This window comes from Phyllobates terribilis, unplaced genomic scaffold (assembly GCF_046119375.1).
Source record: "Phyllobates terribilis strain yellow unplaced genomic scaffold, ASM4611937v1 Scaffold_12__6_contigs__length_324123572, whole genome shotgun sequence".
In the NCBI taxonomy this organism is placed as follows: domain Eukaryota; kingdom Metazoa; phylum Chordata; class Amphibia; order Anura; family Dendrobatidae; genus Phyllobates; species Phyllobates terribilis.
In genome coordinates, this window is record NW_027362772.1 from 194,771,975 (window position 1) to 194,799,796 (window position 27,822).

The window sequence follows — 27,822 nt, forward strand, 5'->3', positions numbered from 1 at the left end:
ACAAAGACACAGTGGTTGGAACCAAAGATCTCAAATTTGGACTCATCAGACCAAAGCACAGATTTCCACTGGTCTAATGTCCATTCCTTGTGTTCTTTAGCCCAAATAAGTCTCTTCTGCTTGTTGCCTGTCCTTAGCAGTGGTTTCCTAGCAGCTATTTTACCATGAAGGCCTGCTGCACAAAGTCTCCTCTTAACAGTTGTTGTAGAGATGTGTCTGCTTCTAGAACTCTGTGTGGCATTGACCTGGTCTCTAATCAGAGCTGCTGTTAACCTGCGATTTCTGAGGCTGGTAACTCGGATAAACTTATCCTCAGAAGCAGAGGTGACTCTTGGTCTTCCTTTCCTGGGGCGGTCCTCATGTGAGCCAGTTTCTTTGTAGCGCTTGATGGTTTTTGCAACTGCACTTGGGGACACTTTCAAAGTTTTCCCAATTTTTCGCACTGACTGACCTTCCTTTCTTAAAGTAATGATGGCCACTCGTTTTTCTTTACTTAGCTGATTTTTTTTGCCATAATACAAATTCGAACCACTCTATTCAGTAGGACTATCAGCTGTGTATCCACCTGACTTCTGCACAACACAACTGATGGTCCCAACCCCATTTATAAGGCAAGAAATCCCACTTATTAAACCTGACAGGGCACACCTGTTAAGTGAAAACCATTTCCGGTGACTACCTCTTGAAGCTCATCAAGAGAATGCCAAGAGTGTGCAAAGCAGTCATCAAAGCAAAAGGTGGCTGCTTTGAAGAACCTAGAATATAAGACATATTTTCAGTTGTTTCACACTTTTTTGTTAAGTATATAATTCCACATGTGTTAATTCATAGTTTTGATGCCTTCAGTGTGAATGTACAATTTTCATAGTCATGAAAATACAGAAAAATCTTTAAATGAGAAGGTGTGTCCAAACTTTTGGTCTGCACTGTACTTAAATAACAGCAAAAACATTGTGGCTTTACTGTGACTGTGGAAAAAAAAAGCACTGCACCCACAACATGTGAATGCAGCCACAAACTATGTGTGCTGTGTATGTATCACAGCTGGCATCTCTCAGATATGGTGTTGGTTCAGCACCTGTCCATCATCCGACTTATGATGCACTACGTCACAAGTTGGGAAGGATTTAAAGGGGTTCTCGGAGAATAGAACGAAATACATAGCTAAAGGAAATATAATGATATAAAAATTCTATTTATTTAATGTATGTGATCTTATTTAACAGTAAGTATGAGTAAGCTTGTATGTGTATGGTGTTTGAATGTAGTATATATGACACGCATAGAATATTTAATAAATAAGTATAAATCATGCAATAATATTGTATAATTGGTGCAAATATTTGTATACACTTTATGGGATATAAAAATGGGTACATTCTTTATTTGTAGTTTAATATATATAATTTATAAATATGTATTGTTTTCAGTATATCTAAAAATCGCGTGTAGGGGAAGTGGCACCATCGTTTGGTGCTTCCACACCTATGTAAGTTATTGCTATTAACTATTACATTTACTTTGGAAGTGCATTGAGGTGAAGGGTACATTGCTGGAAAAGAAAAAAAAAAAAAAAAAACTCTTTAAATCTCTTAGTTTGCGAGTGTGAACGAGCTGCGTGTGTCCGGAGCTGAAGAGGTATTGGGAATCCTGCAGAAAATACCTGTGTGAATTGCGTTTGCGAGTGTGAACGAGCTGCGTGTGTCCGGAGCGTAAGTGCGAACGAAAGTAAGTGTGTGACTTGTTTTTCAGTGACTTTGGATTCAGGGAGTTTGGAAGGGAGAACTTAGGACTGAATTGCTGACTGTATTTCATTCTTTCTTTACTTTACTTTTTACTTAATTAATCCACCTGACCTACTTATCTGATTCCCCCGTCCATACTTGATACTTAATTGATCCCCCGTCCATACTTAACTGATCCCCCGCCGATATCTAATTGATACACTTGCACATCCCTAATTGATCCCCGTCCATACACCTATATATATAAATAATTGTGTTTTGTACTTGTATTTATATACTGACTGTATCCCCATATTTAGAATGACGTCCATGTTGGCCGGAGCCGTGCAGTGTACATCTTGCGCAATGTATGCATTCCGTGAGCAACCGTTCGAGGATCCATACTGCTGCGAGAGTTGTGAGCATATCGTGCACTTGGAAGCCCAAATTCTGGATCTAAGTGCTCAGATAGCGATACTAAGGAGCATCGACAACATGGAACGGAGTTTGCTGCTTACCGAGCAGACACTCAATGGGTCAATACTGGGGGTGGAGCATAGAGGGGAAGTGCAGGCTGAACAGGCAGGGAGCTGGATAACAGTTAGGAGGGATAGAGGGAAGAAGTATAGGAAGGCTGGTTCAGAACCGGCATTATTGGAGCACGACAGATCCTCTGACCGCCGGGGGAGTGTATGCTCCAGTAATGAGGGGGAGGGGGGAAGTGTAGGGCAGGCAAGACAGGTTCTGGTAGTGGGTGACTCTATTATTAGGGGGACAGACAGGGCAATCTGTCACAAAGACCGGGATCGCCGAACGGTGTGCTGCCTCCCTGGCGCTCGAGTCCGGAACATCGCGGATCGGGTTGACAGGTTACTGGGTGGGGCTGGCGAAGACCCAGCGGTCATGGTCCACATCAGCACCAATGACAAAGTGAGTGGTAGATGGAGGGTCCTTAAAAATGATTTCAGGGACCTAGGTAGGAAGCTTAGGGCAAGGACCTCCAAGGTAGTTTTCTCAGAAATACTACCAATCCCGCGAGCCACACAGGAGCGCCAACGGGAAGTTAGGGAGGTGAATAAGTGGCTAAAGAGTTGGTGCAAGGCAGAAGGGTTTGGGTTCATGGAGAACTGGGCCGACTTCGCGGTCGGCTACAGGCTCTACCGTAGGGACGGGCTGCACCTCAATGGGGAGGGTGCAGCGGTGCTGGGGAAGAAGATGGCTAATAGGTTGGAGGAGTTTTTAAACTAGAGACGGGGGGGGAAACCAAGGAAATAGGTGGGATGTGAGGCAAGCAAGGGGGAAGGGGAGTAGTGAATATAATGAGAGTGGAGAGGGGGGTGGGGATAGTACAGTTAGATCGTTAGAGAAGAATAGGATGCTAAATAACCCCAAAGTTTTATCTTGCATGCTGACCAATGCAAGAAGCGTGACCAATAAGGCGGATGAGCTGCGGGCGATTATATCGGAGGAGAGGTATGACATCGTAGGTATAACAGAGACTTGGCTAGACGATAGCTACGACTGGGCGGTAAATTTATTAGATTATAGTTTATTTAGAAGGGACCGGAAACAGGAGAAAGGCGGAGGAGTCTGCTTATATGTAAAGTCATGTCTAAAACCCAGACTAAGGGAAGATATAGGAGAGGGAGAAGAGGGGGTCGAGTCCATGTGGGTAGAGATGGAGGGGGCAAAAAATAATAATAAAATATTACTGGGGGTCTGCTATAAGCCACCAAATATAACAGAGGAGAATGAGAATCTGCTATTAGGACAAATAGACAAAGTAGCAAAACATAATGAAGTGATTGTAATGGGGGATTTCAACTACCCGGATATTGACTGGGAAACAGAAACCTGTGGATCTCAGAAAGGAAAAAGGTTCTTGACAAATATTAAGGATAATTATCTCTCCCAACTAGTGCAGGAACCAACGAGAGGGAAGGCCGTGTTGGACTTAATATTGATTAATAGGCCTGATAGAATAATTGAGGTACAGATAGGGGGGCACCTAGGTAATAGCGACCATAATATTATCGACTTCAAAATGCCCTTCAGTAGGGTTATCAATAAGGGAACAACAAAAACATTAAACTTTAGGAGGGCGAAGTTTGATCAGCTGATAGAAAATACTCAGTGCGAGAGGTATATACCGTATGGGAATAAAAGGTAAGCAGGAGGGCCAAGCCCATAGACAGACTGGCGAACTGGACTGTAGGCAGACTGTCGGGCTGGAAAGTAGTCAGACTGGCGGACTGGACTGAAGAACAGACTGGCGGACAGGACTGACTTGCAGAGGACCTGAGGGCTTAAGCAAAGTAAGTATAACAGACCAACAACCTTGCACAGGCACCTCCATATTGGAGGAGGTGCCTTTTATAGAGAAAGTCCTCCGGCCATTGGCCGGGGACTTTTTAGGACGGCGCGCGCGGCCCCTTTAAAAGGGAGGGAGCGTGCGCGCCATAAGCACAGTGCCAGGGAAGCTGCGTGCACCAGCAGCAGCAGGGAGGCCGGAAGACGCCAGAGCAGGACCGCGGCAGTAAGGGGGACGGCGTTTCTGCCTGGCAGGGGGCAGAGACGCCGATGCTACAGACAGAAACCTGTCAAGGAATGTTAGGACAAGTGCCTGTGAGCATGTGCAGTAAAAAGATCCACTCATGTGACCTGGAGATACCTATTTCAAGTATATTCATTCAGGAAGACAGGGTGAACAGCAGTGTGAGAAGCCTCTTCTTACCCCAGCACTCTGTGTATCTCCAGTATTAGATCAGATAGAGAGGGAGGATAGCAGTGTGAGCAGCGTAATATTATCCCAGCACTCCTTGTATCTCCAGTATTAAATCAGATAGACAGGATGGACAGCAGTATGAGCAGCCTTTTCTTACCTCAGCACACTGGTATTTACAGTATTAGATCAGTTAGCCCGGTTGGACATCAGTGTGAGCAGCCTCTTCTTACCCCAGCACTCCTTTTATCTCCAATATTAGATCAGATAGGGTGGAAAGCAGTGTGGTCATAATCTTCTAACCTCAGTACTCCTGATATCTCCCGTACTAATCATATAGACATGGTAGAAAGCAGTGTGAGCGGCCTCTTCTTACCCCAGCACTCCTGGTATCTCCAGTATTAGGTCAGGTGGACAGCAGTGTGAGCAGCCTCTTATTACCCCAGCACTCCTTGTATCTCCAGTATTAGATCAGATAGAGAGGGTAGATAGCAGTGTGAGCAGCCTCTTATTATCCCAACACTTCTTATATTGCTAGTATCAGAGCAGATAGAAAGGGTGAACAGCAGTGTGAGCGGACTCTTCTTACCTTAGCACTCCTAGTGTCTCCAGTATTAGATCAGATAGACCAGGTGGACAGCAGTGAGAGCAGCCTCTTCTTACCTCAGCACTCCTGATTGTAGTGCCGGCGTCCCTGCCCTCTGCTAGGCAGGGACGCTGCTCCTCTCACCGCTCTGCTCCGTGCCCAGCATCCTCCCCCCGCTCTGCTGTCAGCGCGCGCTCCGTCCCGGCGTCCTCCTCCTGCTCTGCTCTCAGCGCGCGCTCCTTCCCGGCCCCTGTGCTTAGGGCGCGCGCGCGCGCGCTCCCCTCCTCTTAAAGGGGCCGCGCGCGCCGCCCTAAAGAGTCCCCGGCCAATGGCCGGAGGACTTCATCATATATAAGGCACCTCCTCCAAAATGGAGGTGCCCGAGCAATGTTGTTTGCACCTGTGTCTCACCTGTGCTTCAGCCCTCAGGTCCCGTTGCCAGTTACCTGCCAGTTACCTGCCTGATTCCTGCCAGTTACCTGCCTGATTCCTGCCTGAATACTTGTTACCTGTCTGCCAGTCTGAGGTCCGACGGTCTGCCTTACTACTCCTGTCAGTCTGTCTAAGGACCAGCCTGCCCGCTCACCTGGGAGCGCATATCAGCTACCTGCCTGCTTGCCTGAGGTCCGACGGTCTGCTTAACTACTCCGGTCAGTCTGTCTATGGACCAGCTTGCCCGCTCACCTGGGAGCGCATCTCCGTTACCTGCCTGCTTGCCAGCCCGGAGGTCCCGTTGTCACGTGCGGTGACCACCAGCTATTCCAGAGACTCTTGCCCGCTCACCTGGGAGCGCTTCTCCGTTACCTGCCTGCCTGCCAGCCCGGAGGCTCCGCCGTCACGTGCCGTGACCACCTGCTATTCCAGAGACTCTCGCTTGCTCACCTGGGAGCACCCATCTACCATCTGCCTGCTAGCCTACCCGGAGGCTCTGCCATCACAGGTCGTACCTACCCCTTACCCAGAGACTGCCCTGATCACTTGCCGTATCTCCCTGTCCGTTCACCCAGAGACTGCCCTGATCACTTGCCGTATCTCCCTGTCCATTCATCCAGAGACTGCCACCCGCTCCCTTACAAGGGCCGCCCCCTTGTATAGTAGCTCAGAGGTTCCGCCTCCCGGACCCGTTACAGTTTGCTCGGGCCATGGAACCCGGTGGCACCCAAGCTCCCTCGCTCACGGACCTGTGTCATGAACTATCCCGTCAAAGGTCCCAACAGGAGTCCATCCTGGGTCACCTGCGGAATGTCAATACTCGCCTGGACACTCTGACTGCACCACCTGCAGCCACTGCCAGTACCATGACTCGCAACCCGGCAGCTCCGCTACCCACTAATACCATGGTAACCTATCCCGGACCCCGGCTGTCTGCACCTCCTCGCTTCGGAGGTGACTCCGCCCGGGCTCGGGGCTTCATAAATCAGTGCACCCTGCACTTTGAACTTTTGTCCCATCAGTTTAATTCCGACCGGGCCAAAATTGCCTTTATCATGTCCCATCTCACCGGGGAGGCCCTGGCCTGGCTAAATCCTCTATGGGAGAGAGGAGACCCCCTGGTGTCCAACTTGCCTGCTTTTCTCTCAGCTTTCCGGAAAGTCTTCGACGAACCCGGACGGAAGACCTCATCCGCATCCTCTCTGCTACGCCTCCGTCAGGAGGGTCTCACCGTGGGCCAATATGCCATACGGTTCCGCACCCTTGCCTCGGAGCTGGCCTGGGATAACGACGCTCTGGTATCCGTCTTCTGGGAGGGTCTGTCCGGTCGTATTAAAGATGAACTTGCTGGTCGGGACATTCCTACCTCTCTCGATGATCTAATAACCCTTGCCACCCGGATTGACCTACGGTTCCAGGAGCGTGCCAAAGAGGTCACCCGTGAGAGAAGGATTCCACGTTTAGCTCCTACTTTCCAGAAACCCGTCATTCCCTCCGTTTCTCCCCAGGTACACTCTCCTGAGCCTATGCAGGTCGACCAGACCAAGATGGTCAAAACCCGTCAGGACTCACGCCGTGCCGAGGGGAGCCGCTTCTACTGTGGCAGTAAGGAGCACCGGATCCGTGCCTGCCCGGAGAGGTCGGGAAACGCCTGTGTCTAGGTTCGCTCAGAGAGGTCCACCTAGACAAGAATAAATCCTCTCCATCCCTGCTGTTGTCTGTTTCGATCATCTACGGGGAGAACCGTTATTTCGAACTAGCCCAACTTGACTCTGGAGCAGCCGGGAACCTTATTTCACAGTCCCTGGTTGAGAAATACCGCATCCCCACCAAACCTCTGGCTGTACCCTTGTCTGTCGCTGCCGTGGATGGGGGCCTCTTACCTCGCCCCATTCAACTCATCACCGAATCCATTACCCTGCAGGTGGGAATGCTGCATTCTGAAAGTATCTCCTTTCATGTTCTGCCTGGACTCTCTCACGCCCTCTTGCTAGGTCTGCCCTGGCTCCAGAGACATGCACCCGTGCTAGACTGGCAAACCGGAGAGGTCCTTCGCTGGGGACAAGACTGTCATAAAACCTGCCTGGTTCCCGTCCATCCCGTCCGTCCCTCTCCTACCCCAGCTAATCTACCTGGACTTCCGATTCCTTATTGGTCTTATGCAGATGTCTTTAATAAAAAGGAGGCAGAGACATTACCACCACATAGACCATACGACTGTCCCATCGATCTGCTACCCGGTACTACTCCTCCCCGTGGGCGTATCTATCCTTTATCCGCTGCTGAGACCCGGTCAATGTCCGAATATATTGAGGAGAATCTGGCCAGAGGATTCATCCGGAAATCTACCTCCCCGGCGGGAGCAGGCTTCTTTTTCGTCAAAAAGAAGGACGGCTCTCTCCGTCCCTGTATAGACTATAGAGGCCTAAACCTGATCACGGTGAAGAATAAGTACCCCCTTCCGCTCATTCCAGAATTATTTGATCGTCTGAGGGGGGCTAGGATCTTCACCAAACTGGACCTTCGTGGGGCGTACAACCTGGTTCGTATTCGTCAGGGGGATGAATGGAAGACGGCATTCAACACCCGGGACGGCCACTATGAATACCTGGTAATGCCCTTTGGTCTCTGTAACGCTCCTGCCGTCTTTCAAGAGTTGGTCAATGACATCTTCCGGGACCTTCTCTACTCCTGCGTAGTGGTGTACCTGGACGACATCTTGGTCTTCTCTCCGGATCTCCAGACTCACCGGAGGGACGTTCGTCGGGTCCTGCTCAGGCTAAGGCAGAACCATCTCTACGCTAAATTTGAGAAGTGCCTCTTTGAGCAGACCTCGCTTCCGTTTCTGGGCTACATTATCTCTCAGACCGGCCTACAAATGGATCCTGAGAAACTGTCTGCCATCGAGAAATGGCCCCGACCGGAGGGGTTGAAGGCCATTCAGCGATTCCTGGGCTTCGCCAACTACTACCGCCTCTTCATACCACACTTCTCTTCCCGGACAGCCCCAATTTCTGCGCTCACCCGTAAAGGTACTAATCCCAAAGAGTGGCCACCCGAAGCAGAGGAGGCCTTTCTTTCCCTTAAACAGGCCTTCTCTTCCGCCCCGGTGCTGCATCGCCCAGATGGCAACAAGCAGTTCTTCCTGGAAGTTGACGCCTCCTCCTCTGGAGCCGGAGCGGTACTTACTCAAAAATCATCTTCCGGGAGGATGGTAACTTGTGGCTTCTTCTCAAAACTCTTCTCCTCCTCTGAGCGCAACTATTCCATAGGAGACCGAGAGTTATTGGCCATCAAACTGGCATTGGAGGAGTGGCGTTACCTGCTCGAGGGGGCTCTTCATCCGGTAATAATTTACACTGACCACAAGAACTTGGCTTACCTCCAGCATGCCCAGAGACTTAACCCGCGCCAAGCCCGGTGGTCCTTGTTTTTTGCTCGTTTTGATTTTGTCCTTCATTTTCGCCCGGCTGACAAAAACGTCAAGGCGGACGCCTTGTCTCGATCCTTTCTGGTGTCTGATCTCGAGGAGGATCCGAAACACATCATCGATCCCGCCAGAGTAATGCAGGTGGCTCCCGTGAGTCTAAATCGTCTTCCTCCTGGTAAGACGTTCGTACCAGTACCTGATCGGGAGAAGATCCTACACTGGGGTCATTCGTCTAAACTAGCTGGCCACGCCGGTCAGAAAAAGACCCTCCAGCTTATTACCCGGCACTACTGGTGGCCTAACCTGCACAAGGATGTAATTGACTTTGTTTCTGCCTGTGTGTCCTGCGCCCGCAACAAAGTTCCGAGACACCTGCCGGCCGGCCGCCTCCTACCTCTGCCAGTACCTGCTGCCCCCTGGCAGCATATAGCGATGGACTTCATTACTGATCTGCCCGTCTCTGCCGGTTGTACGGTCATTTGGGTGGTCGCTGACCGCTTTTCCAAGATGGCTCACTTCATTCCACTGCCAGGTCTTCCGTCTGCACCCGAGCTGGCTAAAGACTTTATTCGCCACATCTTCCGTCTTCATGGCCTGCCCCGTCACATCGTGTCGGATCGAGGAGTACAGTTCACTTCCCGTTTCTGGAGAGCCACTTGTAAATTGCTGGACGTCACCCTGGACTTCTCCTCCGCTTACCACCCACAGTCTAATGGTCAAGTGGAGCGGATCAATCAGAACCTGACCAGTTACCTTCGGCACTTCGTTAATGCCCACCATTCTGACTGGGTGGATCTCCTGCCATGGGCCGAATTCTCGTACAACAATCACGAGAGCGAGTCTTCCTCCAAATCCCCGTTTTTTGTAGTCTACGGTCAGCATCCTCGGATCCCGTTTCCCGTCTCCACCTCGGTGGACAATCCGGCTGCGGAATCTCTTGTTAACAAATTTTCCTCCATATGGGAGAGTACCCGGTCCGCACTCCTTCTGTCATCCGAGCGTATGAAAAGACACGCTGACAAAAAACGTCTGGACCCTCCTCAATTCCGCCCTGGGGATAAAGTCTGGCTCTCGTCCAAATATGTCCGGCTCAAGATCCCTTCCTATAAGTTAGGGCCTCGGTTCATCGGCCCACTGGAGGTCATCAATCAGATCAACCCGGTGGCCTATAAATTGAAACTCCCGGCCAACTTACGGATCCCTAACTCCTTCCATGTATCTCTCCTCAAACCTGTGGTGCTTAACTCTTTTTCCAAGTCTACAGGTACGCCTCCTGCTCCGGTTTCTGCTGGGGACGAGTTTGAGGTAGAGAACATTCTTGCCACCAAAAGGGTAAGAGGAAAGACCTTTTTCCTGGTAGATTGGAAGGGGTTTGGTCCTGAGGAGAGAACGTGGGAGCCCCGGGAGAACATCCATGCCCCTCTCATCCTAGCTAAATTTCTGTCTGGCCTAAAAAAGGGGGGGCCTAAAGGGGGGGGTACTGTAGTGCCGGCGTCCCTGCCCTCTGCTAGGCAGGGACGCTGCTCCTCTCACCGCTCTGCTCCGTGCCCAGCATCCTCCCCCCGCTCTGCTGTCAGCGCGCGCTCCGTCCCGGCGTCCTCCTCCTGCTCTGCTCTCAGCGCGCGCTCCTTCCCGGCCCCTGTGCTTAGGGCGCGCGCGCGCGCGCTCCCCTCCTCTTAAAGGGGCCGCGCGCGCCGCCCTAAAGAGTCCCCGGCCAATGGCCGGAGGACTTCATCATATATAAGGCACCTCCTCCAAAATGGAGGTGCCCGAGCAATGTTGTTTGCACCTGTGTCTCACCTGTGCTTCAGCCCTCAGGTCCCGTTGCCAGTTACCTGCCAGTTACCTGCCAGTTACCTGCCTGATTCCTGCCAGTTACCTGCCTGATTCCTGCCTGAATACTTGTTACCTGTCTGCCAGTCTGAGGTCCGACGGTCTGCCTTACTACTCCTGTCAGTCTGTCTAAGGACCAGCCTGCCCGCTCACCTGGGAGCGCATATCAGCTACCTGCCTGCTTGCCTGAGGTCCGACGGTCTGCTTAACTACTCCGGTCAGTCTGTCTATGGACCAGCTTGCCCGCTCACCTGGGAGCGCATCTCCGTTACCTGCCTGCTTGCCAGCCCGGAGGTCCCGTTGTCACGTGCGGTGACCACCAGCTATTCCAGAGACTCTTGCCCGCTCACCTGGGAGCGCTTCTCCGTTACCTGCCTGCCTGCCAGCCCGGAGGCTCCGCCGTCACGTGCCGTGACCACCTGCTATTCCAGAGACTCTCGCTTGCTCACCTGGGAGCACCCATCTACCATCTGCCTGCTAGCCTACCCGGAGGCTCTGCCATCACAGGTCGTACCTACCCCTTACCCAGAGACTGCCCTGATCACTTGCCGTATCTCCCTGTCCGTTCACCCAGAGACTGCCCTGATCACTTGCCGTATCTCCCTGTCCATTCATCCAGAGACTGCCACCCGCTCCCTTACAAGGGCCGCCCCCTTGTATAGTAGCTCAGAGGTTCCGCCTCCCGGACCCGTTACACTGATATCTACAGTATTAGATAAAATAGACAGTGTGAGCAGTCTCTTTTTACCTTAACACCCCTAGCATGCAGTAAAGCAGGAGAATATGGCACTGGGAGGGGAATATGCTGATGTGACAGAATATTCATATCTACAAACAGATTTTCAACCTCATTCAGACTTAATTCAAACACTGATTTCTTCGTAATGGTTGGATGGACTGGCCATGTAAAGTTATTGCTGGACTTGTCTTTGAAAGAGCTACAAGGACATATAAATATTTTGGGTGTGAAATCCTGCTGACTGATTCCCTTTAGTTTCCCTTTGCTGTGGACAGGAGGCAGGGCAATATTTTTGATGGAGATTGCCATGGAAGGTTGCAAGGGTGAAGCGTAACAAAGACAAAATAATAAATTACATATCTCCACTTACAGTCTACTTCAGTCTCTCTCGACTAACACCAAATCTGTTGTAGGCTTCACCTTGCATCACCCTAAAGATGGCCACACACATTAGGCAAATATTGACCAAATTTTAGACGGATCAATTCAACCATCTATTGTGTATGGACATATCACAAATTTACCCCAGTGGCTGATGTCAAGGGGAAGAAGGATTGCGGTATGTTGGATTACAAGATTTTTGATCCCTAGTTCTCATGGTAGACATGCCACCACCAGTGGTGTCTGGCACTGGTGTAACACAGGTGCCAGAATGCAATGCACAGAGACCACGATGCGGAAACAGTCAGAATTGATATAACAACTTTATGTATATAGCAATGGCTTTAAAGGGTTAATAACACAGGAAGTAAACAGTAAACTTGGAATAACAAAAGGGAGTCTTTCAGTAGGTAATGGTAAAGTTCTTTTTCCAACTGTGGTGCACCCTATTGTGGGACTAAGTTCTCTTTCACTCTATATGACCCTAGTGGGGGTCACCGGTTTTCCCACTAGGCCGCAAGTGTCTTCTGGATGTAATCAACCAAGTCCCATTGAGCCTCCCATGCACCAACCGGTCCCATCCCAACCTGAAGTCAAATCCCAACTGTGATCGGTATGGTAGGTGCAAGTTGGAAGTGACGGCCCTGCTCACTTGCACTGTTCCTCCGCTGCCACTGGCATGCCTCTCCTGTTGCAGCTTTCTCCCAGCTCTTCTCGGCTTGACCATCGACAATAGTCTCATAAGCCTGGGGAAGAGAGGACCAGGACTTGGCTCTTCACAGGCGATGTCGGGTTTCGAAAGCTTAATCAGCACAGGGCGTGGGTCCTGGCCCTGACCAGCATAGGCAGAACTCGGGGAACTTCTGTGAGGGGTCCGGACCTTGTCAGGCAGTGTACGACACTTAGGTGATGCGGGCCTCTCGCTGAGGCCTGTGACGCTGGGCTCTGCAGTACTATAGAGCACATCTGCTCTGCTCTCCAGATTGGCGCGAAATCTCCCTGTGATTTGGTGAGCAGGGCTTTTATATCCAAGAAATCCCTCATGTGGGTCACCTGCTCAGGTCTGGCATCTGAATTTACTCCCCCTTCAAATCTTCTAGCACAACTTGGTTCCTCTTGATTTCGCCTGGCCAGCAGATGGCAGTTTTTCCTCATTAATGGCACATCCTGCAAGAGTTCTTCTGATATTTTATTGCCTCCTACTACATTGACTTATCCTCTTACTATTGAAAACATATGCACACTTGTCTGAGCTGAGTATGGGAGTTGTAAAAAGTAGTGTCTGCATTGTATTTTACAGTGTCATATATATTTTTGCTCTGATGGAACTGAATAAATTAGTGTTTGTTTTTTGCAAGGCAAACTGTAGTTTTGGTTGATACAAACTTGGGGTACATACAATCTATTGATTGCTTTTTATTACATTTTTGGGGAAGTGTGCTGACTGAAAAACAGTAGACAATTCTGGCATTTAAATTTCTGTGGTTTACTGTTTGGACTATTTTTATATTTTCATAGTGCACACTTCTATGGACACAGCGGTGAAAAATATCCTTATTTTTTTTATCGAGAAAAGCAGCTCATATCAACTTTGATACTTTTTCTTTCCTTATTTATTTTAAAATCAGTTATTAATAAATTTTGTTTTTGTTTTTTTAGTCCCCCTAGAGGACTTGAACCAGTAATTGTTTGATCATTTGTAATTTAAACTCCAATAATACAGTGGCTAAACTTCATAAAGGATCAAAATGGCATAGACTGGGGCCTTCATTAGGTTGCCATGGCAATCCAACAACACCCCAGAATTATGTTGCGAGATGATGGTTGATGGTGTACGTGCGCACCACCACCCAACCATTAAAATACCAGTTAGTGATGATTGATTTTAGCAACTAAATTTCCGCAGCGATTGGTGCTATCTCCAGTCAATGCTGTTAGAGGCAAATGCCAGCTGTGTAACACTGCTGGCACCTGACTGGTATAGAGCAGGCTCAGCCACTAAGCCCACTCCATACACATGCACCCTGATGGTGACATTACATCAGGGTGTGCGGAGGGGTTAATTTCTTTGCTTTTTAATTTCTATATGTGAATGATGTGGTATGTATGCAGTAATAGGAACTCACTCCTCTCCTCTCTTCCTACACTCCTAATTGAAATTGGCCTCTGCATAGTTCCTGACCTTCCCAGCATTTTGAGTGACCTCGCAGACTGCGGAGTAATCCAATCCCAGTACATTCCTTGACAAAGCCATTGTATATTGATATATTAAAGGGGTTGTCCACAACTTTACATGATCCCCCAATGTATTCCCCCAGGGTCCATAAGTGTTTCTCTAAATACCTTGTGGTGCGTTTCCTGCCTGTGAGTGGCGCTATCACTGGCCGCTCACAGGCATCACGTGACCCCCCGCTGCAGCCGGCTCTGACATCCACTGACGTCACGACAAGTCCAGGCTGCAGCCGAGGGTCCCTCTTCCGCGTTCCATCGGTGGCTGCAGGGTTGTGGGTGGTGTTACCCCGCTCGTCACACCTGGCATCCACCGCGTGCTCTCCCTCTCCTCATTCACTGGGAAAACGCGCGGTGGATGCCGAGTGTGGTGCACGTGGTGACCCCGCCCACAACCCAGCGTCCACCGCAGGGAGCATGTCACTGATGTCAGTGATAGCGCGATAGCGCCGCTCAGAGGCAGAAAAGGCACCGCAAGGTATTTACAAAAACATTTCTGGGCCCTGAGGGGATACATTGGGGGGTTCATATAAAGTAGTGGACAACTTCTTTAAGCATCTATAGGCTGAAATACACTGGAAAGTTTTAAAAAGGAATGTGGTTTTCGGCATGTGTCTTCACACAGAGTGATTTGTCACTTTTATCTGGTAAAGTATGTTACTGTCCAGAATTTTTTAATTTCTGCATAAATTTAATCTAAAACAACAAAGATTTTCACATAATTGAAAAGTAGATAATGAGAACCAAATCAAAGAAATGAGTGAAAAATATTAGATTTTGTAATTTTTTTGTTGGAAAAATTTATCCAATGTCACATGTTTGTAAACAGTAAAAGTTTGTGATCTTTTATTTTCAAGACACTGGTGTGACCCCTTTTTGCGGCATTACACTGTGTTCCAAATTATTATGCAAATAATATTTTCTCAGATTTTCCCAAATTACCTATATGAATTGCAGTCATTGTAATTTTCCAGTCAAATAACTATTAGAGTACAATTGAAAGGTTTTTGTACAAACTGCCTATGATAACAGTATATTTTTAAAAAAATAAAAAACTCAAACTGCACTCAAAATGCATGTTCCAAATTATTATGCACAGCAGAGTTTTCAACCTTTTCATTTTAATAAAGAACAAAAAAATGGTCATTTTTGAAATTATAAGCATTAGCAGGTTATTACAAACTGAAGTCAAACAGTTTTCAACTGAAAACTTTATTCTAGGTGATGTTACATTTGCACATAGGACCGCTTGTTCGAAAGGAGCTTCTGAACTCTCTCGTCCATTGAATTTGTCAGGTTTTGGATGGTTTCTGCTTCAATTGTTTTGCATGAGGACAGAATACCCTCCCAGAGCTGTTGCTTAGATGTGAACTGCCTCCCGCCATCATAGACACTCCTTTTGATGATGCTCCAGAGGTTCTCAATGGGGTTGAGGTCAGGGGAGCATGGGTGCCACACCATAAGTTTGTCCCCTTTTATGCCCATATCAGCCAGAGATGTTGATGTGTTATGTGCAGCATGAGACGGGGCATTATCATTCATGAAAATGATCTTGTTGCGGAATACACGGTTCTTCTTCTTGAACCATAGAAGGAAGTGCTGTTTGAGAAACTCAACATACATTATGGAGTTCATCTTTACCCCTTCAGGGATCCTAAAAGGGCCGACAATCTCTCTCCCCATGATTCCAGCCCAAAACATTACTCCACCTCCTCCTTGTTAGCGCCATAGCCGTGTTTGCATGGGGTGTCCATCAACCAGCCATCCTCCACTCCATCCATCTGGACCATCGAGATCATTTCATGCATGATAATGCCCCGTCTCATGCTGCACATAACACATCTGCATCTCTGGCTGCTGTGGGCATAAAAGGGGACAAACTTATGGTGTGGCCCCCATGCTCTCCTGACCTCAACCCCATTGAGAACCTCTGGAGCATCATCAAAAGGAGTGTCTATGATGGCGGGAGGCAGTTCACATCTAAGCAACAGCTCTGGGAGGGTATTCTGTCCTCATGCAAAACAATTGAAGCAGAAACCATCCAAAACCTGACAAATTCAATGGACGAGAGAGTTCAGAAGCTCCTTTCGAACAAGCGGTCCTATGTGCTAATGTAACATCACCTAGAATAATAAAGTTTTGAGTTGAAAACTGTTTGATTTCAGTTTGTAATAACCTGCTAATGCTTATAATTTCAAAAATGACCATTTTTTTGTTCTTTATTAAAATGAAAAGGTTGAAAACTCTGCTGTGCATAATAATTTGGAACATGCATTTTGAGTGCAGTTTGAGTTTTTTATTTTTTTAAAAATATACTGTTATCATAGGCAGTTTGTACAAAAACCTTTCAATTGTACTCTAATAGTTATTTGACTGGAAAATTACAATGACTGCAATTCATATAGGTAACTTGGGAAAATCTGAGAAAATATTATTTGCATAATAATTTGGAACACAGTCTATATGCATCTAAATGTTTCCAGTAATTGTTGACTAGAGCTACACAATCGCTTTGAAACATTTTAGGCCATTCATTCTGCAAAACCACTCCAACTATGTTATTTTGATAGGTTTTCTACAATGAACTGCTTGCTTCAGGTTCTTCCAAAACATTTCTATAATATTAAGGTCAAAACTTTGACTTGGCCATTGCAATGTTTAACTTTATTCTTCTTTAACCATTCTTTTGTAGAACGACTTGCGTGAGATAAAATTCAGAATTGTTCCATCCAAGATGGCAAACTGTCATCTTGGCATCAAAACAAGCCCAAACCATGATACTACCACTACCATGTTTCACGCACGGCATTGTGATGCTAGTCACTACTCATCGACTAGCCGTGAGGCACAGTGGGCAGCATGGTGAGCCTTGCAGCGCTGGGGTCCTGGGTTCAAATCCCACCAAGGACCACATCTGCAAGGAGTTTGTATGTTCTCCACATGTTTGCGTGGGTTTCCTCCGGGTTCTCCGGTTTTCTCCCACACTCCAAAGACATACTGATAGGGAATGTAGATTGTGAGCCCCAATGGGGACAGTGCCAATAATGCCTGTAAATTGTCTGAATTGTGAAGCGCTGCGGAATATGTTGGTGCTATATAAATAAAAAAAAGAAAGAAGTCCAAGGTCAAAAGCCAGGAAAGTACGTCAAAAACAGGGATAAAACAAAGTCAGGGGCAAAGTCAAGGGTCTGGTAACTGAAGTCAAAATACTTCAAAGGAAAAAGGGGTTTATACAAACAGGTAGTTGAAAGGGAAATCCAAGGTCCAGCAACTAAAGATCAGAATATCAAAATATAGAGCAGAGTAAGCAAAACATAGAGTCTCCTCTTCTCCAGACCCGGGTACCATTCGCACACTGAATCGCTTAATATCCGCATGTGCACATGTAGACATGTAGTCAAAGCGACTCAATGCAAGTCAATGGCGACAAGTACCATAGAACTTGTTAAAAAAAGAATTTAAAATAAAAAATATACATTATACTTACCTTCCGATATTCCCCAGCCTCCAGGACGATGCGTCCAGTCTCTTGTACGGCTCGCGATGGTCTAAAAGGACCTGCGGTGACGTCATTTAGTCATGTGACAGGTCACGCGACAGGAGACCGGGACCATCGGAAAGTATAATGTTTCTTTTTTTACCATTTTTATTCTTTTTTTTAACTATTAACTTGGTCACACTATATAAATCCATGCCAGTTACATGGATTTATATAGTGTGACCAAGTTGTGAAGCACTTTTCCAAGTGATGCTAAAATCGCTTGGAAAAGCGCTTGATAACCCGCATGCAGAAATGCATGCAAAAACGCTTGACAAACGCTTCTTCTTCTGAGGTCCTCTGAAATTTCCTTTGTTTATACCATGATAAACTTTTATAAACAGACTTTAAATTCACCTTTAACTGACAAAGGCTAATATTTTTGATTCATTTGTTTGCCTTGGTTCTTTTTATCTACTTTTAGGACTTGGGTGAAAATGTGATGTACTTTTGGGTCAATTGAGTTCAGAAATCTGGAAAATTCTGAAGGTTTCACAAACTGTCCTATCTTTTGCTTTACATATGATTCAGGAATAAATAGAGCTTACCAGCCCTGACATTCTATCTTTATAATGATGATCCTGATGGTAGTCATGGCAACTAATATTGGCATAACTCTGAGACTACTGCTTCCCCACAGTGGCAATGTGCAATGTGAAATTGGTTGTCATAGGCCCTCTCTGCACTGTGCTAATGGCTGTAACCTGATGTTAGCACAATGTACATGAAGAAATAAATACACAGTAAAGCAGAACAGCAGAGCTCACACTTCATAGGACTGATACTTGCTCAAGGATGCTGGATGTACAGGACAGTCTGATACTGAGCACTGTGCTAATGAAAGCAGTTGTGCAGTTGCTGTAACAGAGCTGTGTAAGAGACAGAAGGTAATAGGTAGATCATGAGTTTTCTTCTCACCTGTGCCCCATCTAGACTTGTGCTCATTTGTTATCAAGCTTGAATACTTTGAAAAAGGATTAAACAGCCAGTCTGACATGGATTCAAGTAAATGTGGGATTAAATTACCCGATTGTGAAGCTTTAGATGACTGCCGATCGGTGGTCATTTAATTACTTGTTTACAAAGACCAACTGCACTTAGCGATGTACACTGAAGAATCTGTAATAGATCCTTCTGTGCGTATAGGCTGCCATTGCTCTCAGCAGCGCAAGTCCTGTCTCCACTGCCAAAAAACTTGGATCTTTGTGAAAACCAAAAGACCATTTCACCTGATAAATGATCATTTTGCTCACTCATTTGATGGTTGCCAGCCTGTTTAGACTGTAAGAATATCGTCATATGAGCATTCCTTTGAATACTTGATCATGACAATCTGACATTGTAAATGCATCCTAAGTCATCAGGTCTAAGAGATTTAATTAATTTATACAGTTTGTATTGTAAAAATCTAATGACCAATCTGTTTTAACCCCTTCCCTACATGCGCCATATGTATACGGCTCCGCGGGAGCTGTGTTCCTGTAAAGTGCTGTATATATACAGCGCCACTGCAATTGAATGAGAGTATCAGCTTTATGTGAGAGCTGACACCCCACAGCAACACCCACGATCGGTGCTAGCAACATCGTGGGGCATGGCAGAGGGAGTGGGCTCTCTGTCTGCTCCCATTAGCACAATCCAATGCGATCACGTTATGCTGATGGTCTCCATGGTGACCCCCGGTCCCAATGTGGCACCCCAGGGGTCTGGTCTCCACAGTAATAGCAATGTTATGTCTGAGAGCAGGTGGGAGGTCTCTTGGTCAGGAATCCTATGCATGCCACACCTCCTGCCCAGTCCTGGGAGGGGAAGGACTTCCCCTATATAAAGCTGGGGCTGAGGCAGGGTTAGAGAGTAGAGTAGAGTTGAGAAGAAGAGAAGCAGCTATAGGAAAGAGAGATCAGGAGCTCTGTGGGAGCAGTGCTAAAAGGAATCAGGGGCTGGCAGCTGAAGAGCTCGCCCTGATTGAAGAGTTACCACCGGACCCGGAGTCCGAGGCTGTGGGGATTAACCCAGACCCAGCAGCAGAAACCGCCCGGCAGGGGATTTCAGGTCCTCTGGCCAAGAAACCCGAAGGCACGGTCACACGCATGGGACCAGCACCGCCGTCGTGGAGCGGAAGCCACTAGAAGGCCCCGAGTCACCGGCCATACGGGTGAGCACCACACGGTACACTCAGGGACGTGGACTACCTTTACCCGCCTCTAGCAAGGAAGCCAGAAGAGTACAATTAGTTGGGGAGGCCTACAACTCCGCCTGGCCAAGGGGGATCCCATCTGCTCAAGGACTGACCAGGCCCCGACCGCTAGCCAGTACTCCGGGAGGGTCTATCTTTGTCACCAGTAAAGACCCTGAACTACACCGCATCGTCTCTGAGTGGTTCCTGCTACCCCCATCATCCACGTCGGCTGCCCTGAGGCCATACCCCTCCCATTGGGGGTTATACCATCTACGCTGCACTATCCTACCACCGGCCTCAGCGGTCTGCCCTGCAGCGGCAGCTCCATAGCTGCATTCAACGGGTGGCGTAGTCGTCCTACATCTACTGCTAATATACCGCCACTTAGTCTGACTCCCTGGGCACGGACCGGGTCACCGCCACGAGACTACTACCCCTATCAGATCCGGCTCCGGGTAGGCTCCCGCGTGCGCAACGCTACACTAAGTAGGCCCAGGGGCGCGTCACCAAGATGGCCTCAGGAACCTTCAGGATCCTGCAGGAAGGTGGTTACTCAGCGAGCAGGAGCTGAGACACCTCCTTCCTGGCTGTCAGATGCTGATCTGGTGCTCTTCAGTGCAGAAGCATTGCAGAGTATTAGATCAGCGATCAGGGCAGGGAAAGTTGATGTCACATAGTGGGACAATGTGAAACAGTAAAAAAAAGTTAATAAAAGTACGCACCACGTCGGAAAGGCCAGTTCAGCGGGGGCTCTGGCGCGATCCACCCGCGGCTGTTAACCAGTTAAATGCCGCTGTCAATCTCTGACAGCGGCATTTAACATCGCCGCGCCGTAAGCGCATCACTTACCCCGCCCATCAGTGACCCCGTCATGTGATCGCGGGTCACCGATGGGTGGGCATGGCAACTCTGGGTCTGCAGCAGACCCCTGTGGTTGTTGTCATGTAAAGATTGCTATGAGCGCCACCTAGTAGTCGTCGCTCATAGCACAGGAGCATTTCTACAGCATACAGGCAATCTGCTCACCGCCGGTATGCAGTAGAAGCAATCAGAAAATTGCTGCTTCTAGTCTCCTATGGAGACTATTGAAGCATGCAGAAAGTGTAAAAAAAGTTTTAAAAATATAAAAAAAATATATATAAAAGTTTAAATCACCCCCCTTTTGCCCCATTCAAAACAAAATAATAAAAAAGAAAACCCACATACACATATTTGGTACCGCCGCGTTCAGAATCGCCCAATATACCAATATAAAAAAGAATTAATCTGATCGGTAAATGGTGTAGTGAGAAAAAAATTCCAAACTCCAGAATTACGTTTTTTTGGTCGTCACATTGCAGTAAAATGCAATAACGGGCGATCAAAACATCAGATTTATCCCAAAACGGTATCAATAAAAGCATCAGCTCGGCGCGCAAAAAATAAGCCCTCAACCAGCCGCAGATCACAAAAAATGGAGACGCTACGAGTCTCGGAAAATGGCGCCATTTTTTTTTTTTTGCAAACTTTGGATTTTTTTTTTCCCCACTTAAACAAAAAAAGAACCTATACATGTTTGGTGTCTACGAACTCATAATGACCTGGAGAATAATAATGGCAGGTCATTTTTAGCATTCAGTGAAGGTGGTAAAAAAAAACAACTGTGGAATTGCATTTTCTTTGCAATTTCACCGCGCTTGGAATTTTTTCCCTGTTTTCCAGTACACGATATGGTAAAACCAGTAATGGCGTTTAAAAGTACAACTCGTCCCGCAAAAAATAAGCCCTCACATGGCCACATTGAATGAAAAATAAAAGTTCTGGCTCTGGGAAGAAAGGGAGCAAAAAATTAAAATGCGAAAATGCAAAATGCTCCGGTCATTAAAGGGTTAAAAAAATTCACAAAATAAAGAACCAAAAAAAAAAGAAAAAATATTAATTCAATAAATACATTTATCTATGTAAAAAAAAAGTACCTATAAACTGTCCCAGTATTTAACCCCTTCAGTGAACACCGTAAAAAAGATAAATGAAAAACAAGGCAAAAAACTATGCTTTATCATCATACCGCCAAACAAAAAGTTGAATAAAACGCGATCAAAAAGACGAATGTAAATAAAAATGGTAATGCTGAAAACATCATCTTGTGCCGCAAAAAACAAGCCGCCTACAGCTCTCTACATGCAAAAATAATTTTTTCTATAAAATAGTTTTTATTGTGTAAAAAGCACCAAACATAAAAAGATATAAATGTGGTATCGCTGTAAACGTACTGACCAGAAGAATAAAGCTACCTTATCAATCTTACCACATGCGGAACGGCATAAAAAAAATCCCCAAAAAACAATTCCTGAATTGCTGGTTTTTGTTAATTTTGCCTCCCAAAAAACACAATAGAAAGCGATCAAACTATGTCATTTGCCCGAAAATCATAACAATAAAAACAGCAACTCATCTTTCAAAAAACAAGCCCTCACATGACTCTGTCGGATGAAATATGGAAAAATTATAGTTATCAAAATATGGCGATGCTAAAACTTGTTAGTACAATAAAAAGCATCTTTAAGTGAGTGACAGCTGCCAATCATAAAAACCCGATATAAATCTGGTATCGCTGTAATTGCACTGACCCGAAGAAGAAAGTCACCTAATCACTTATATTGCACGAAGAATGGCATAAAAAATAAATAAAACTAATTTAATTCTTCACTTTCTGTTGATTTGTTCATTCTGACTCCCAAAGATCGCATTAAGGCTCAGCTCACATTTATCCTGCACTCTACGCTGAGCACTTATGCCGGGATTTTCGTGTAAATCTCTGAAATACGTGATTCAGATGGAACCCCCGGCGAATGATTCCCTATAATGAGGCAGATGGAGGCACTGAAGATGCCGTCTGGCCTATGATCCGGCAGCGTCCGTCTTTTTATTAGGTATGCATAAAAGTGCCGTTGACCACAGTTTTGTGCACTTCTGAAAAGAAGAACGACACTGAACAAAGGCCAGACGGAATCCAGAGTAACTCACTCTGCTGCCTCATTATAGTGAATGGATCCCTCGGGGGTTTCATCTGAATAACGTCACTCGGAGATTTAGATGGAAACCCCGATATAAGTGCTCAGCGTAGAGCGCAGTATAAATGTGACCCCAAATGTTATGCAAAATGTTCCCAATAAAAGCTTCAACTCCATTCACAAAAAAAGCAAGTCCCCACTCAGGTCTGTCATCTCTTAACGGAAATAATAATAATAATATTTTTTATTTATATAACACCAACATATTCTGCAGCACTTTACAAGTAAGCGGGGACATATACAGACAATAAATTCAATACAAGGTAAGACAGTTTAAACAGTTAGACAGTTTAAACCGAGAACTGGTGCAGCACGAGAGAAGTCTTGGAGACGGAGATGCGAGGTTCGGATTATGGGGGATGTTAGTCTTAGGTCATTCGTAGAACAGAGGGCACGTGTAGGGCGACTGACAGAGATGAGAGAGGAGATATAAGGCGGTGCAGAAGTGTGGATAGCTTTGTGGGTGAGAGCGATGAGTTTATATTGGACCCTGTAGAGAATGGGTAACCAGTGTAATGACTGGCACAGGATGGAGGCATTGGTGAAGCGGCTGGACAGAAATATGACCCTGGCTGCTGCATTCAGGACGGATTGCAGAGGAGAAAGTTTGATAAGAGGGAGACCGATCAGAAGAGAGTTGCAGTAGTCCAGACAAGAGTTAATAGGGGCGACAGAAAGAGTTTTAGCAGTTTCAAAGGAGAGAAAAGGTCGGATTCTGGAGATGTTTTTAAGATGCTGAGGCACAAGAGTGGGTGAGTGATCTGATATAGGGAATAAAGTAAAGTTTAGTGTTGAATATGACCCCAAGGCAGCAGGCGTGCTGCTTGGGAGTTATGGTTAAACCCTCCAAGGTAATTTCAATGTCAGGTAGAGTTAGGTTAGTAGAGGGGAGAAACACAAGCAGTCCAGTTTTGGAAAGATTCAGTTTAAGAATATATATATATACAGTACAGCCCAAAAGTTTGGACACACCTTCTCATTTAAAGATTTTTCTGTATTTTCATGACTATGAAAATTGTACAATCACGCTGAAGGCATCAAAACTATGAATTAACACATGTGTAATTATATACTTAACAAAAAAGTGTGAAACAACTGAAAATATGTCTTATATTCTAAGTTCTTCAAAGTAGCCACCTTTTGCTTTGATGACTGCTTTGCACACTCTTGGCATTCTCTTGAATGTAGTTTTGAACACCTTGAGGGGTGCAGTTTTTAGAGTGGTGTCACTTTTGGGTATTTTCTGTCATATAGACCCCTCAAAGTCACTTCAAATGTGATCCCTAAAAAAATGGTTTTGTAAATTTTGTTGTAAACATGAGAAATTGCTGGTCAACTTTTAACCCTTATAACTTCCTAACAAATAAAAAATTTTGTTTCCAAAATTGTGGGAATGTAAAGTAGTCATGTGTGAAATGTTATTTATTAACTATTTTTGTGACATATCTCTCTGATTTAATATGTCACGAAAAAAAACATTCTCAGAATCACCGGGATTCGTTGAAGCATTCCAGAGTTAATACCACATAAAATGACAGTGGTCAAATTTTAAAAAACTGGCTTGGTCAGGAAGGTGAAAACAGGTTTCTTGGTGGAAGGATTAAATAGTGGAGCATTATAAAATGAAAATCAATAGCAGATTTTCCCTTTACATTTCACGTCAGTAGTGGACTTTTCCTTAGGAAACATTATGTTTAAGATTAGCTGAGATATACAAGTTTCCAGATACTATGCTACCATACATGGAAAAAGTTCTAAATTTAAAGTTAAATCTACAATGAGAAACTTTGTGAATAATTTGTTAATTACATATTAAGTTGAAGGGGTTGTCCTTGTTCAACTATTTTTAGCTCACATGCTGCGTTATGTATAAAACAACAAACTGAGCTAAGCTTATTCTGCCTGGGTTCAGCACTGTGTATCCGCTGATGATCCCGTCTCTATGGATCAGCTGCAATGATGACAGTGCTGCAGCCAAGCCCGGTGTCAGCACCCAGCGCAACCGGGCAAGTGCCGGGGCCCTGAGCAGGCGGGGGCCCACTCACCGTCGGGCACCTCTGCGTGCTATGGGACCCGTGAGCGGTGCGGTGCCGGTGCCAGCGCCTGCTCATCATCCCCCCCGCTTGCTCAAGGCCCCTGCAGCCGGCACAATACTTACCTCTCCCCGTGCCTCCGCAGCAGCTCTGGTCTCTTCCGTGTCTTCTGACTGTGACGTCTCAGGTCAGAGGGCACGGTGACATCTTTCCACCGTTCCCTCTCCTGAGCCGTCACAGCGCAGAGCGGGAAGACGCCAGCGCAGGTGAAGAGTCCGGAGCAGCAGCAGTTGAGAAGTGAGGTGAGTATTTGATTTTTTTTTTATTATTATATGTATGGAGGCATGGGGCATTATATGGGGGGGACAAGTGACATCCTGCATGGGGCATTATATGGGGGGGACAAGTGACATCCTGCATGGGGCATTATATGGGGGGGGGACAAGTTTAATCCTGCATGGGGCATTATATGGGGGGAGAGGTGACATCCTGCATGGGTCATTATATGGGGGGAGAGGTGACATCCTGCATGGGGCATTATAAGGGGGGGAGAGGTGACATCCTGCATGGGGCATTATATGGGGGGGAGGTGACATCCTGCATGGGGCATTATATGGGGGGGAGTGACATCCTGCATGGGGCATTATATGGGTGGGCAAGTGACATCCTGCATGGGGCATTATATGGGGGGAACAATTGACATCCTGCATGGGGCATTATATGGGGGGGACAAATGACATCCTGCATGGGGCATTATATGGGCGAGACCAAGTTTCATCCTGCATGGGGCATTATATGAGGGGGAGAGGTGACATCCTGCATGGGGCATTATAAGGGTGGAGAGGTGACATCCTGCATGGGTCATTATATGGGGGGGAGAGGTGACATCCTACATGGGGCATTATATTGGGGGGGAAGTGACATCCTGCATTGGGCATTAAAAGGGGGGGGAGTGACATCCTGCATGGGGCATTATGTGGGGACCAGTATCCTGTATGTAGCGTTATATGGGGACCAGTATCCTGTATGGAGAGTTATATGGGGACCAGTATCCTATATTGAGCGTTATATGGGGACTAGTATCCTGTATGGAGCGTTATATGGGGGCCAGTATCCTGTATAGAGCGTTATATGGAGGGCAATATCCTGTGTGGAGCATTATATGGGGGCCAGTATCCTCTATGGATCGTTATAAGGGGGCCAGTATCCTCTATGGAGAGTTATATGGGGGCCAGTATCCTGTATGGAGCATTATATGGGGACCAGTATCCTGTATGGAGCGTTATATGGGAACCAGTATCCTGTATGGAGTGTTATATGGGGTCCATTATTCTGTATGGAGCAATATATGGGGCCCATAATACTGTATGGAGGACTGTGTGGTGCCCATAATACTGTATGGAGGACTATGTGGGGTCATTATTCTGTATGGAGCAATATATGGGGCCCATAATACATACAGTATGCTGTCCTGTCTGCACTGTGCGCTGCGAGGATTCGCTGGTTTCTGAGCTATTGTAGAATTTACAATAGACATGTAATGTGAGAAGTGAAATCTTTGGCATTGTATTATATATTTTTATATATATATATATATATATATATATATATATATATATATTTCTCTGCGGTATCTGTGCATCATGAATCGTGGTATGTGTTAAAGGGGCCCACTGAGACTCTTTCGCCCAGGGCCCACAAAAACCTGGAGCCGGCCCTGGCTGTTGCTAAATACTGAGCTCAGTGGCTCTGTCATCCATATCGGCTGAGATACAGAGCTCCATGATTGATTGCATCACTCTGAGCATAACATCGCCACCACAGCCGATCAATAGAGACTGAGGCAACAGCAAGGATACAGTACTTGTCCTGAGAAGGGTAAAAATTGCTTAATAATTTTATACCTAAGTGAGTCTGTGAGCGAAAAATAATTGCAAGACAACCTTTTTAAGGTTAAAAAGTTTTTTTTCAGACTGCAATAAAAGTTTTTATTAAGTGTTTGTGTAACATCTGTGCCGATTCCCGCTTCCTCTTTTTCTGCTTTGGCTGCTGGGTAGCGGTGCGAATTTATTGCTTACTTCCCTGGGACTTTTGTTGCTGTTTTATAAGGGAGCTAAGGGGTTAATTTTAGTCTAGGTTTTATCACTTCTTCCAGAGAGTCCTGGGTGAGGAAATCAGCTATTTAAACGCCTGAAGCTATGACTCCCACTGCCAGTCAATAGCTTTGCTGTCCTGGTGTATACTGCTGTGTTGTGCTCCTGTTTGTTTGTTCTGATTATTCTTGTTCTTTGACCTTGGCATGTATTTTTGACCATCCTCTTGTTTTATGATTCTGTTTCTGATGTGACCTGTTTGGCTTTGACCCTGCTTGGTGACCCTTCCTGCCTCTGGTTTGTTCCTCGGGACAGCAGCCCTTCCGTGGAAGCAATCCAGGGGACCCCGATGTCACACCAGATCCATGTACAGGGTTAAAAGTGTGAAGGTCGGGGTTCTCCTGTCAAAGTGACCTGTGCCAAGTCTGTCTGAGGTAGCCTTTTTGAACCTGTGGTCTGTGACAGACAGACATGACAGTCTGTTTAAACAAGAAGCGTGCAAAAAAAATTCTTAAGAAGGTATACTTTCCAGAAGAAAATGCCACTAAAGCACATCAACAAATTACAAAATATATCCAATTTTGTAATTACCAAATTGTAAAAAGACTAAAATCATTGACAGTGATATAAAGCGGGGTTCATTTATAGAGTATGGGTTAGTATTAAATTCTGGAATCTGCACTAAAATTTAGAAACTAAGTACAATCCAAGAATATGCGAATTTAACAAACCACTTTCGACTTAAACTTTAGAAAGTGGCAGTCTAATTTAATTCATTTTAACAATTGCTGCTTGTATTGCAGACTTTTATATTACTTTTTTATGTTATGCTTGACTGGAAATTTGTATT

General features: G+C 46.3%; 1 protein-coding gene across 3 annotated transcripts in view; it reads left to right on the forward strand.

Moving 5' to 3' along the window:
- SHISA7 (shisa family member 7) overlaps window positions 1-27,822 on the forward strand; it is a 300,898-nt gene that overhangs the window by 169,780 nt on the left and 103,296 nt on the right. The gene's annotated exons all lie outside the window — the stretch shown is intronic.